This window comes from Tenebrio molitor, chromosome 4, assembly GCF_963966145.1.
Source record: "Tenebrio molitor chromosome 4, icTenMoli1.1, whole genome shotgun sequence".
Lineage (NCBI taxonomy): Eukaryota > Metazoa > Arthropoda > Insecta > Coleoptera > Tenebrionidae > Tenebrio > Tenebrio molitor.
In genome coordinates, this window is record NC_091049.1 from 16,693,943 (window position 1) to 16,707,847 (window position 13,905).

The 13,905-nt window shown below is 41.6% G+C and overlaps 1 long non-coding RNA gene and 1 pseudogene across 1 annotated transcript in view; both read left to right on the plus strand.

Annotated features, from left to right (window-relative positions):
• Positions 1 to 13,905, plus strand: part of LOC138127757 (uncharacterized) — a 299,284-nt gene that overhangs the window by 234,643 nt on the left and 50,736 nt on the right. The gene's annotated exons all lie outside the window — the stretch shown is intronic.
• On the plus strand, positions 5,218 to 9,039 carry LOC138128159 (uncharacterized; annotated as a pseudogene).

The window sequence follows — 13,905 nt, forward strand, 5'->3', positions numbered from 1 at the left end:
CATCGTCGACCCATAGGAGGTCGGACGGGAAAGGAGACCCTCCAAAAAACGAGGAGGAGGCGGGCACTTTGGATGCTCGCCAAGAAGAATAGGCGTGAATCGACTCAAGGAGGAACGCGACGCCCCGCAGGGCAAAAGGGGCGAGACAACCCCACAAGGCGATCGCTTTACCGATGTCGGGGGGGGGAGGGCCTTCGGCCCTTCGCCTCAGGGGCGAAGGAGGTGGCGGCCTAGCACAGAAAAAGATGATAAAGCTGCTACAAACAAACCTGAACCGCAGCAGAGCAGCCCACCAACTACTCCACAAGACCATTCAGGAGGAGGAAATCGACGTGGTCACAATATCGGAGCCTAATAAGCTCATAGCAACCAAGGAGAGGTGGTACATGGATGCGGAAAAGGACGTCGCGGTAAAAGTCGTCAATAAAGCCTTAAAGGTGACGGGATATAAACCGAGAAGACACTTCGCAGCCATCGAGATAGGAGACGTCAAGCTGATCAGCTGTTATGCGTCTCCGAACTCGCCGCTGGAGAACTTTGAAGATCTCCTAGAGGAATTAGAGTGGGAGATCAGGAATAGCACCGGCGAAAACATTTTGCTAAACGGGGACTTCAATGCGAAGTCCCACGAGTGCAATTCCCCGACTGAATATTCGCGGGGAAGGACTCTCTCGGAGTGGGTGGCCTCTAACGGACTGGTAGTCCAAAACAAAGGACAAACTCCAACATACGTAAGAGGAGCAAGCGAGTCCTACATAGACTTGACGCTAACAAGCAGAGCCCTGTCGAGGCGAGTCAGGAACTGGTACGTTAACGCAGAGGAAAACCTGTCGGATCACCAGAACATAATCTTCGCACTGGTGCACGGAAGACCTGGCAACGAAAACAAAGCGCGTAGGAGGATCGAGGTGCAAGGATGGAAATACTCCGAAAGCAGGAAACAACAACTGAAGGAAGCGATACAAGTTGAATTTGAGAAGTTGGATGAGCTAAATGAGAGGAGCGGCTCCGAAGCACTCAAAGCAGCCTGTAGCAACACCCTGCCACCCAAGAGAACGAAAAGCCGGAGAAAACCGTTATACTGGTGGACGGGCAAGATTGCTGAGCTGAGGAGGAAGTGCTTGGCGTGCAAAAGGAAGCTGACCAGGACAAGAAGAAAAAATAACGCCGAGAGAGAACCCCTGCTCGGACGATATCTTGACAAATACAAGAAGGCAAAAAGGGCAATCAAGAGGGATATTAAAGCTTCAAAAGAAAAGGCGTGGAAGATGGTAGTGGAAGTGGTTGAAGGGGACCTGTGGGGAGACGGCTGGAGCATCGTCACCAAGAGGACCGGTATGAGAAGTGCAACCGAGCTGGACCCGGAAGATAGACTTGATTTAGCCAAGAAGCTGTTCCCGGCTGATCCGGTAACGGTCTGGATTGTCCCTACCGTCGAAAACGTGGAAGAGTTTACGATAGATGAGCTTACCAGAGCTGCAGCTAAGATCAAATCAGGAAAGGCCGCAGGCCCGGACGGTATACCGCCCGAAGCCATCAAGCTGGCGGTAGCGACGGACCCAGAAAGGATGCTGGAGATCATGAACGGGCTCCTAAGGAGGGGCGAATTTCCAACAGAATGGAAAGCGGCGAGGTTGGTGCTAATACCCAAACCAAAACAAGAGTCCCAAGAAGCAGCCTATAGGCCCATCTGCCTCATAAATACGATTTCAAAACTGTACGAAGCGCTCATAGCTATGAGACTAAAAAGAGAGTTGGAAGAAAAGGGAGGATGGTCAGAGGAACAATACGGCTTCAGGGAAGGGAAAAGCACCGTGGACGCCATGATCAGGGTGAAACAACTCGCCGAGGCAGCAAACATAGGAACCTACGGGAAGAGAGGGTCACAATAGATGCGAAAAACGCCTTCAATTCCGCGAACTGGCGATTAATAACCAAAGAATTAGAGAGGAGGAACATCTCATCCTACATTATAAGGATAATTATGAAATATCTGCAAGATCGAAAACTGCTCCTGGGCGAAGGGGAAGAAATGGATGTCACGTGCGGGGTTCCGCAGGGACACAACACGCACAAAGAATTTTCTATCCTTCAGAAAATCAGCTATCCATAACTTGATATTTCCCTTGACACCAATTTGATCTAGTTTATATAAAAGTTTTTTATGTGAGACACGATCAAAAGCTTTGGCGAAGTCTAAAAACACCACATCAACAGGAATACCTTCGTCTATAGATTTGGTCCAAGAATTAACACATGAAAGTAAATTTGTAAGGACCGAACGACCTCTTATGAAACCAAGTTGCTGACTAGGAAGAATGTTCCGTTCCACTACATATTTGGATAGATCTTCACTGATAATAGTTTCCATTACTTTGCAAACCACTGAGGTTAAACTGATGGGTCTATAATTTTCTGCACAGAATTTGTCTCCTTTTTTTTTTTTAAATGGGCGGTACTGAAGCAATTTTCCAGGCAGACGGAAGTATGTGGTTTTCAAAAGATGTCTGCATGATAAGTTGTAGCGGCTGGCACAGATATCGACACAATTTTTTAATAGTAATGTTGTTATACCGTCTGCTCCAGGTGATGATGTTGATTTTAAATTAAAGATGCAGTTTTTAATTTTTTCCTCAGTAAATTGTACATTCTCTATGACACTCGAGATTTGCGGAAGCATAACTTCAGGCTGACTATTCACCCGATACCCATGAGGGTCAGTTGTAAACAACCCGGCAAAGTATTTTGCAAAAATATTCGCTGTTTTGTTATCATCAAAACATAGCGATCCATCATCGTTACGTAACTGCGGTACTGAAACCTTAGTATTCAATGACCGTCTGATGTATTTGTAAATTTTTTTGGGATCGGTAGAAAGATTCGCCGAAACGGTATTGGAAAAGTGTCATAATCCTGCTGCGCGTGTGATTTTTTAAACTTGTTCCATAACCGTCTTTTATGCTTGATTAATTGTAGGAGATCATCGTTAATCCAGGGCTTTCATGAGTTAAACGTAGTATATTTCGTATGGGTGTTGTTCTTAATCTCTGTATTTAAGAATGTAATAAACTTATTCCACATTTCGTTTGGATCATCGCTTGAGAAGAAATCGCTGGTCCATTGCACTGATTCCAAATCGTTTTTTAATTTGGATTTAAGTTGGATTGTTGACAGCAGGGTTATATAATCGACTTGACTTACTAATGCGGGATTATTTACCAGAATTAAATTTAACGTTGATGGGTTTTGATTTTGCCTAAAGCGCGTAGGTTCGGAAACTATTTGACATAAACTTGAGTTAACAAGGGTTTCAACAAAATGATAGGCAGCTGAATTATCAGCATAGTTTTTAATATTTAAGTAGTCTGTTGAGGACCAGTCTATCGTTGGTATATATCATCTTGCAGCAGGGCCCTAGAGGGTGGTCTATATACGCAGGCGATTGTAAAAGACAGTGTAGAGAAGCGAGTTCAAGTATCGTAACCTCAGAAGTACTACATCGAAACGTTATAGGTTTAGGTTTGAACTCATTTACAATGTTGGTTTCTATGTATATGGATGAACCGCCACCAGCTCTTCCATCACTGCGGTCACTGCGATAAAGGGTGTACCCGTCTAAGTTTACTAAGGAGACGGGAATGCTATTGCTGAGAAATGTTTCAGTTATTAATAAAAAAGCCGGTTTGTGAAGTTGAACGAATAGTATTAAATCATCAATCTTTGCCATTAACGAAGCTAGGTTTGTGTACATTAGGGACCATTCGACTACTGCAGTTTCTACTTTTTTGACTCGATAAAAGAAGGAATTCCTTTCACATATTTAATGGTTATGTTATCTTCCCCGTTATCACGTCTAAGTTGCAATTCGGTACGTAAATTCTTTAGGTATTCCAGTTGTTTCGAAGTCTTGTCATCTGAGATTGAGATTGAACGAGGCAGGTCAGAGTTAATAAGCTTATTTTTGTTTCTCAGTACTTCCTTAGCGATCATATCATTAGATAAACTGACTTTAAGAGGACGCGTGTTAGATGAGTTTGGTTTGCCGATACAAATAATTTTCTGGGGAATAGCTTCCGGAGTAATAGCGCTGATAATTTTTCAGATCTCAGCTGCGTCTTTGGTTTGACGTTGTTCAGCGGTGCCGCTCGATTCCGGAACACCGTAGATAATTACATTTTTAGCACGTATCATTCGTTCGACGGCCTCACTTGTGACTTCTTCAAATTCAAGAGACGATAGGTTCACATTTTGCAACTCACTAATTTTTTGTTCTATTTTTTGCTCAATGCTAGCAATAATATCTCTTTTAAATGTCTGTAACAATTCATGGATGCTCAATGTTTGTTCAGCTTTGGACGTGCATTTGCTGCAGTAAATTTTTACATTACGGATCTTTTTTCTTGTTATGCGGTCCTCGGATGTGAGACCTGTGCAAGATACATGTAAACAATTATTGCATCCGTCGCAGTTTATTGAAGGAAAACCACCAATAGGCTTGTCACAGTTAGCGCAAGCGCTCATTTTGACCTTTGCAGCGGGAGAGCTCCCAAAAAATCAACTGATAGGAATAATCAAATCACCTTACCTTGCTTGTCGATATTGAACCCGAACCACGTGGGAAAAAAAGAAAGAAAAACAACCTTACGCCAGACTGATATTTCAAAACGGCCGTTATACCACCCTGGAGCACGAATCAACTTTATCTCTCTATTACAAGGTCAAAAATTTTTCGCCACTATTAATCACTTGAAATCGCTTGTTTAAACGAGACGATAGCCGCACACTCCGCACACCTATACATATCATTCCATTCCACCTATGGAAATATCACGCAGAACACATCGTCTGACAGACATATAACGCGTATGGAAGCGGAGAAGGAGGAGAGGGAGATCTGGAACAGTTGTGCTCCATAATGATCCAGGAGGGAAAGGCGAAAGTGGCGATCCCTAAGCCGGACATGGGGGGGTTGACGAGGTTCCGACGGATGGCAGAAGGCGTCTTCAGCCGACACGGACTGAAGATTATCATTTATGTGCCAAGAAAACGAAAGGGCAACGAAGAAGGGAAGCAGGAGCTAGGAAAAGAAAAACCAACAGAAAGGCCCCCAAGGAGAAGGAACAATGCCCTTATTGTGTCCGACGTGATTACTCACAGCTCTTGAAAAAGACAAAGTACAGGGTCATACATGAAGGAAACCAGAAGGCTGTGAGAACGATGAGAAAAACAAGAGAAGGCTCTCTTCTCATCGAGAAAGGAGACGGGAACGACAAGAGTCTAGCGATTAAACCGTGAGGAGCCGACGATTACGCCAGAGTGTTTACGAAACGATCCGAATTCTAACTAAACTCATTCATGGCGGTTTTGCTGTACTTTCAAAAAATATTTCTTCTCAAAATATAAATAAATATCATTTAAAAGCCTCCTCCAATATAACTACATATTTAATTTTTTAAATTTCGATACCCATGTTAACTAACAACGAACATTAAAGCAAAAAGTAAATTACCCATCCAAGCCAAGGCGGGAAATTGAAGATAATCTCGACCGCTTTCTTGGAAACTGTATAAGCACAAAAAAAGGAGTACAATGCAGAACAGAAATGGGTTAAAGTTATTCAGTTTTCCGCCTTCGATTATTACCGACGATCAGTATCGAATGTATTAACTTCTGTGATTTTGTGAAATACTAAGTTCAACAATTTGTTACTTATTAAATTTAAAGGTAGGTACGTTTTCTACATTATTCATTCAAAAAATAATTAAAATTAGAATATTTTTCCCGAATAGCTTACAATGGACGATAAAACAACTTACAAATGCTCAGTTTGCGAGAAAATATTATCTAAAAAATCAAATTTCCAAAGGCATTATAATAATATACACCAAGAAACAAAGTTACAAGAAATATTTATTTGTCACCATTGCGAAAAACAATTTAAGAGTAAATTTAATTTAATCAGACATTTTTCAACATGTAGAAAATTTAGTGAAAGCAGATTCCAAGTGTCCAAAAGAGTTAAATGTGCGTTGTGTAATTATGAAAATTCTCGTCAAACATATCCACAGAGTGTAGGGATTTTAGTAATTTTCACGAATTCGAAAAATGGAAAAATGAAACCGAAAAGTCCAATACTTCTAAATATATTAGATACGCTTAAAAAAAATCTGAAAGTAAAACTCATTACTATTATCGATGTCATCGTGATGGATTTTTAAAAGTAGTGGGGAAAATATTAGACATCTTAAAATTATGGGTAGTAATAAAATTAATGGTTTTTGCCCATCCAGAATGGATGTTACTATAAACAATACAGGTGGAGAAATTTCAGCTAAGTTTGTAAAAACTCACGTTGGTCATCAAATGGATTTGGGTAAAACTCCATTAACCAAATTGGAAAGAAATAAGCTTGCCACAAAAATTAGCCAGAAAATTCCTTTTGATGACATTATTAACGAAATCAGGAATACTGTCACAGAAGAAAAAATGGAAAGAATGCAATGACGAGAACTACTTATTTACTGATTATAATGAAAAAGAGAAAGAAAAAGGAATTGCTTTGAAGCAGCTCACAAGTTCTCTTCCTTCCAATGCAAATCTGAGATCTGAACTCGGCAACATAGCGAAGTTATATACTTTAAATAATTCTGTGAGACACTCTAGTGATTATGTCAGTGTTGAGGCCTGGATCTCAGAAATTCAAGAAAATGTCTGCGATTCTGTAATCAGATTCTACAAGGGACAAGGACAATTAGATAGTCCATATTGTGAACTACGGACAGAAGATTTTCTTCTAATAATTATGAATGACGCGCAGTTGGAAACTTTAAAAAAATATGGTAGTGACTGTATTTGCATTGACAGTACTCACGGATTAAATGCATACAATTTTGAATTAACCACGCTTATGGTTCTAGACGAATTGCGGCAAGGTTTTCCTTGTTTATTTGCATTCAGTAATCGATCCGACAATGTTGTTTTTAAAATAGTTTTTTTTTGTTCGACACTGTCAGAATTTGAGAATTTTCTCCTATGTGAACGGATTTTGATAAATGTCACCAATTGTCAAAACGAAACGTCAAGCTAATTTTAAAGATTTTAAGCGATTTGGAGCCTTTAAGGGGCTCGTCGAATAAAAAAACGTTGTATTCAACTCGTTCTTGTATAAATTGGGCTTTTTTAGCACTCGTGGACCTTTAAAACGCTCGTTTCACTCGCGTTTTAAACTGGCCCACTCGAGCCAAAAAACCCCAATTTACACAAGAACTCGTCAAATAAACTACTATTACAGTACTAAGACAAGCTTTAGGGGTTTCAGCAACTCCTCGAGTATTCATGTCAGATATGGCAGAACATTTCTATATTGCGTGGTCTGATGTAATGGGACCTGTTGAATTCAGATTATTTTGCAGTTGGCATGTACTAAGAGCTTGGAAAAAAAAAGTTAATTCGAAAATCAAAAAGACAGAAAAGCAGTTATCTGTACATGCTACGCTGAGAATTTTATTAGAAGAATTGGACGAAACTGCTTTTGAAAAAATTTTATTAACAGTACTACAAATGATCACGAACTGACTAATTTTGGACAATACAATACAAATTATTATAATAATAGAAAATCATGGGCCTATTGTTACAGAAAACATACGGGGTTAAACACAAATATGCATTTGGAGAGAATGCACCGCACATTAAAATATATTTATTTAAAAGGAAAAACTGTGAAAAGACTCGATAAAGCAATCAATGCTATCATGAAATTAGTGAGGGATAAATTGTAGGAAAAACTCATCACATCATTATACATAAAGGTATAAAAAGAAGTTAGTTTTTTTCAAATAATTAAAGTTTATAATTATTTTTAGGCAAAATATCTGCTAAAATGAGTGAATTGAGAAAGATAAAGATATAGACAAAATTAATGACACACCGATTATTGAAGAACAGGAAGGCAGCTGGATTGTACGTTCTTCAAGAGGTGATGATTTTTACACAATTGAAAAGGCGAATCCTAATTGCATGTGTGAACTTAAATGTGTAAAATGTGGTAAATGCATTCATGCTTACATATGTTCCTGTTTGGATTCATGTGTTAAATGGAATATATGTAAACATATTCACCTTTTGTGTCAGTATTTAGTACAATCCAAACCAACTGTTACCGTTCAAGACAATGACGAGAACTACTTATTTACTGATTATAATGAAAAAGAGAAAGAAAAAGGAATTGCTTTGAAGCAGCTCACAAGTTCTCTTCCTTTCAATGCAAATCTGAGATCTGAACTCGGCAATTATCAGAAAAAACTCTTAGAAAAGTTCCAGTGCATCTTGGAGAAAGCTTCGACAGTGGATAAATGCAAGGTAATAGAAAAAGCACTTCTGCCTATGGAATCTATATTAGCAGCAATGGATTCCGAACCACAGAACTTTGTCCCTCCTTGCAGCGAAGAAAATTTTTCTCCACTAAGAAGAAAAGTAGGACAAAAACTAACGAGACTCCTAAAATCAACAAAAATAATTTAGCATTTAGTTTATTGCACCAAGATGACATTATACAGGGTCGCTACAAAGTATGGCAACAGTTAAATACCTCGAGAATGCTTTCTCGGAAATCCTTGAGATTTGGTAAGGAGTTAAGAGCATTTAAATTCTATTCTTTCCAATTTTTTCAGTTTTATACCTTCATTTGTTTTCGAGATACAAGGCTAACTTGAATTTTTTTAAATGGCAACAGGGGTTAATTTTATGATTTTTGAAAAGAGGTTTTTTTTCTGAATTCAACGATGTATCACATGTAATAATGGTTTACATAAGAATGGTCAATTTTTTTTTTAATTTTAATTCAAACAGTTATCTTTGAAAACAGTTTCTATTATTAATTTATTTATTATAAAAATGCCTTATTTAAGCGAAACCGAGCGGATAGAAGTTCTAATGATGATTGGATATGGTGATAGGAGACGAAGCTGTGCTGAAGTGATGACACTTTTGATGACACACAAAAAATGAAACGGTCATTATGTGATACAGTGTTGAATTAAAAAAAAACTCTTTATCATGAAATTAAGCCCTGTTGCGATTTAAAAAAATTCAAGTTAGCTTTGTATCTCGAAAACAAATGAAGGTATTAAACTCAAAAAAAATTACAAATTATAGAATTTAAAAAATGCCCTTAACTCCGTAGCAAATTTCAAAGAATTCCAACAAACGGTTCGATAGGTTTAATAAAAAGAGCCTCAAACGGTAGCTACGTTTATTTATTTTTGAATTAAATTAAAAAAAAAAATTGTGGTTGTTATGTAAACTATTATTACATGTGATACATCGTTGAATTCAGAAAAAAAATATCTTTTCAAAAATCATAAAATTAACCCCTGTTGCCATTTAAAAAAATTCTAGTTAGCTTTGTATCTCGAAAACAAATGATAGTATAAAACTGAAAAAATTGCAAAGAATAGAATTTAAATGCTCTTAACTCCATACCAAATCTCAAGAATTTCCAAGAAACCATTCTCGAGATATTTAACAGTTGCCATACTTTGTAGCGGACTGTATAATAAGTGTAGTTGTTATACATATACAGGTGTACCAATACTGATGCGACAAAATTTGGGTGTAAATTTCTTTTTACTAAGTGAACCAGAACGTTAAAAGAAAATTAAAGGGGCTAATACTTTTTGAATTATGTTATTTTGAAAGTGGCCAATGGGGGTTTTTCTATCCGCAGGTGAAAGGTATATTCACTACTGCTACTCAGTTGCTAGACAATGAAAATTTTCTTCAATAATGTTTTCATTATTTATTTTTATGATGAACACACAATTTCCTCGAAAACTAAAAATCTTAAGAAAATAACCTGTTTCCTTAATTAAGAAAATCTCTGCGATTGGTCACTTCTAATAATTCATAATTCGAAAACTATTGATCCTTTTAATTTTATTTTAACATTTTCGCTATTAGTTTCAAAAAAGGAACTTGTATGCAAAATCTGTCGCATCAGTTCTAGTCTGGGACACCTGTATATTCTTTTTTGTACCGTATATGCATTATTGCAATAAATTGTGTTTATCTATTTTTTTGCTATAATGTTAATAGGTAGTGTGACGATTTTATGGGTCGGTAAAACCACCCGCAAATTCGTCCCCACTAATTAGTGAAGAGCGCCGACGCAAAACCTGCAACGGAAGAACTCGCTCTCTTTTCCGTGCAAAGGTCCACCGAACAGCACATAGTACCGTTTCGCCGTGTTAAAACTTAGTGTCCGAGCGTTGAAGGAAATAACGTCCCGGAGGCGAAGGTCAAAGGATCGATAAAGATTAACCGGCGAAGGGATAGGCTCGCGATCCAATTAGGGATCGGAACCGGAATCATCAAAAGACGGATAAATCGCGGTACTAGCGTCGCAAGACTTTCCTGTTCACCGTTTCACCTTCACCCAGCCACACCACCTCGTGGAGGCACCAACCCGGTAGAGCCCGGCCAGGGAGGAAGCGAGCCCCGACTCCGGAGGAGCTCCGCCAGCGACACAAATTTCTCTCGGAAACCAGGACGGTCTTCCTCGAGCCACACTCAAGGTCCCACTGAACCACGACTCGATCATCAAGTACCGGAAACGAGGAGTGACCAGTCCTGCGCGACATCGCACCCTGCGAGGTGCAGGAACCGGCCAAACCGCCCCTGTATATACCGGGCAGAAATAAATGTTGCGTTGTCCCTCAAAAGTTTGTATCTCTCTCCCTTCCGCGCCCCAATCTGGACACCTGATTTGTGTTTTGTGGCCGGCCCGACCTTCTGGGTCTTTTGGGTCGTAATAGTAGGTATCTTAGTTAACATCGGTAACGAAATTTAAACATATAAATAAATATATATTGAAGGGGGCTTTTAAATGATATTTAAATTTATATTTTGAGTAGAAACAAAACTGTCATGAATATTAGATAAAGTTTATTAGTACATACTTCATTCCATTCTTAAAATTCGGAACGTTTCGGAAACAGTCGAGCGTAATCGTGGGCTCCTCACGGTTTGATCGCTAGACTCTTGTACGGGAACGTGGCGAGCATCGAGAAAATCGTCGAAATCGAGGCGGCAGGCGCCAAGACGAGAAAACTTGATCCGTCAGGGACGACGACGCTTCACATTAGAGGCATGGACGAGCTGACGACGGCAGACGAATTGGAAAAGGCCTTCAAAAAATCTGACGGACCTAAAAAGAACCCACCTCACAGTGGGAAAACTTAGGCCCGCTTACGGAAGCACACAGGTGGCCACCCTCCGAGTATCGAGGGAAATGGCCAGAAAAATGCTCCAGATGAAAAATATAAAGGTAGGTCTGAATAGCTGCAGCATCCGGGAGAGGGTAGACATAAGAATGTGCTACAAGTGCTGGGGCTACGACCATCACGCCAGCGAATGCATGGAAGTAGACAAAAAGAACCAATGCCGAAAGTGCGGAGAAGAGGGGCACCACTCCGGTGAATGCAAGAACGGCGCATATTGCATAAAGTGCAACAGAGCTGGATACGCAGCGGGTTCGACACAGTGCAAGGCCTTCAAAGACGCCCCCAAGAAACGGCAGATGGAGGCAAAAAAGATGGATGACCGAAAGACCCAAAAGAAGGGACAGGACAGGCTCCAAACCACCTGAGGGGACGCGACCGCCGTCCTACAAGAAACCAAAGGACCTGTGACTAGACCAACCGCAATTCGGATACGCGGAACCTCAGGGAAACGGAGAAGCGAGGGGACGCAAACAACTAAAGGTCAAGACGGAGCGGAGAAAGATCACGACCGTACTCAGAATAATGCAAATAAACGTAAATAAGAAGCCGTGCAGCGCACGACCTTGTTATGGAATCGGAACCCAAGGCGGATGTACTCGTAGCCAGCGAACCCAATAAAAACGGATTGACAAAGGGGGATGGTACGTCGACACATACCGGAACGCGGCCATCAAAGTTCTAAACAGAAACCGGAGAGTGGAGAACTGTGGAACAGGAAAGGAATACGTCTGGGTTGGAATTGAAGGTGTAAGAATAGTTAGCGGATACGTGTCACCGAACATCGACATCGAAGAATTCAAGAAGTATCTGGGACGCCTGGAAAACTGCATCAGACATGCAAGGTTGGAGGTACTGGTCGCTAGAGATCTGAATGCCAAATCACCGATTTGGGGATCAGAGGTGGGAGACAACAGGGGGGCCGCGTTAGCAGACCTTCTCTCTGCAAACAACATGATTACACAAAATATAGGAGAAAAAACGACGTTTGTGGGAGCACGAGGGCAGCCAGTAATCGACATCACATGTGCCACCAGTGGGTTAGCACCAAGAATACAGAATTGGAAAGTGGACGACACAGAGACTTTGAGCGACCACCGGCTGATTACGTACGAAATAGTCGGGTCAAGCGAGAAGGAAAAAGAAAACAAAACAAGTGCAGGATGGTTTTGGAGAGAAGAGTCGGAAGAAGCTTTCGCCAGGGAACTGGAAAAAATGGTGGGCGACATCCATGAGATTTCGGTAGCGGCAATTACCAAAACTATCAAACAGACATGCAACTGTGTGCTGAAAAAGAAATACTGTGGTAAAAACGGGCGAAAACCCGCATACTGGTGGACGCCCGAAATAGCAAACACCCGAGCCGCCTGTGTCACACTAAGAAGAACGATGATGAGGGCAAAGGGAAACGAGAGGAACAGAAAGCTGGCCGCTGAGAAATATAGGAAGGTGCGGCAGGAATTGAAAACTCAAATCCTCAAGAGCAAGGAGAGGGCATGGAAAAAGCTGGTCGAAGACGTGGACGAAAATCCATGGGGGATTGGATATAAGGCCGCCATGGGAAAATTCGGTAGAGTAACACCACCAGCAGGCGCCGAGACACGGGGAGCGGTTCGGAAACTCTTCCCAACACTCCCCTGCCCGTGTGGATAAGGCAACCACCCGAAGAGGTCGCAGAATTCGATCTGAAAGAGATCGAAGCGGCGGCAAACAAGCTCCGCCCAAAGAAGGCTCCCGGCCCTGACGGTCTCTCTGCGGAGATCGTAAAAGCGACCGTAAGAGCCGCACCGGATGTCATCTTGCAACTCGCAAACGGCTGCCGCGAGAGTGAATGTTCCCTATCGAGTGGAAGAGGGCTAAGCTGGCACTGATTTCTAAAGGAAAAACAGACTGTCAAGGCAAACGAAAGTTCAGCCCGATATGCCTTCTGGACTGTCTGGGGAAGCTGATGGAACACCTGATCAGAGCACGACTGGCGGACGAGCTCGAGGAGAAAGGAGGCCTGAGTGATGCCCAATACGGTTTCCGAGAGGGACTCTCGACGCAGCACGTGATTGAGGAGGTCCTCAAGGTGGCAAGATATGCGAATGCGGGTAGCAGGGGGAGAAAAGATTACTGTGCTCTAATCGCCCTAGACGTAGAGAACGCTTTCAACACGGCCCCTTGGACTGGGATAGTGGAGGCTCTGAGGAGGAGAAACACTAGCGAGTACCTCGTCAGCTTGATACAAAGTTACCTAACGGACAGAAGCCTAGTGGTAGATGAACGAACCACGATCGGAGTGACGTGCGGGGTTCCCCAGGAATCGGTGCTAGGACCCACGTTATAAAACGTGCTGTACGATGGGGTGCTCGGACTGGACTTGCCGGAGGGCCTAAGGCTGATCGCCTTTGCGGACGATCTAGCTGTCCTGGTGACGGCGAAAACCGAACAAGAACTTATGAGTTTGGCAATGCAATGCCCTGGAGAGAGTAGTAGCCTGGATGGAGAAGACAGGTCTGAAGCTGGCTGTCCAAAAGACGGAAGCCGTCCTGCTGGCAGGAAAAAGGAGACCCGGAGACGTGAAATTTCAAGTCGGAGGTGAGGAGATTCAACCAGCAACATCAGTTAAGGGTCATGACCTTCG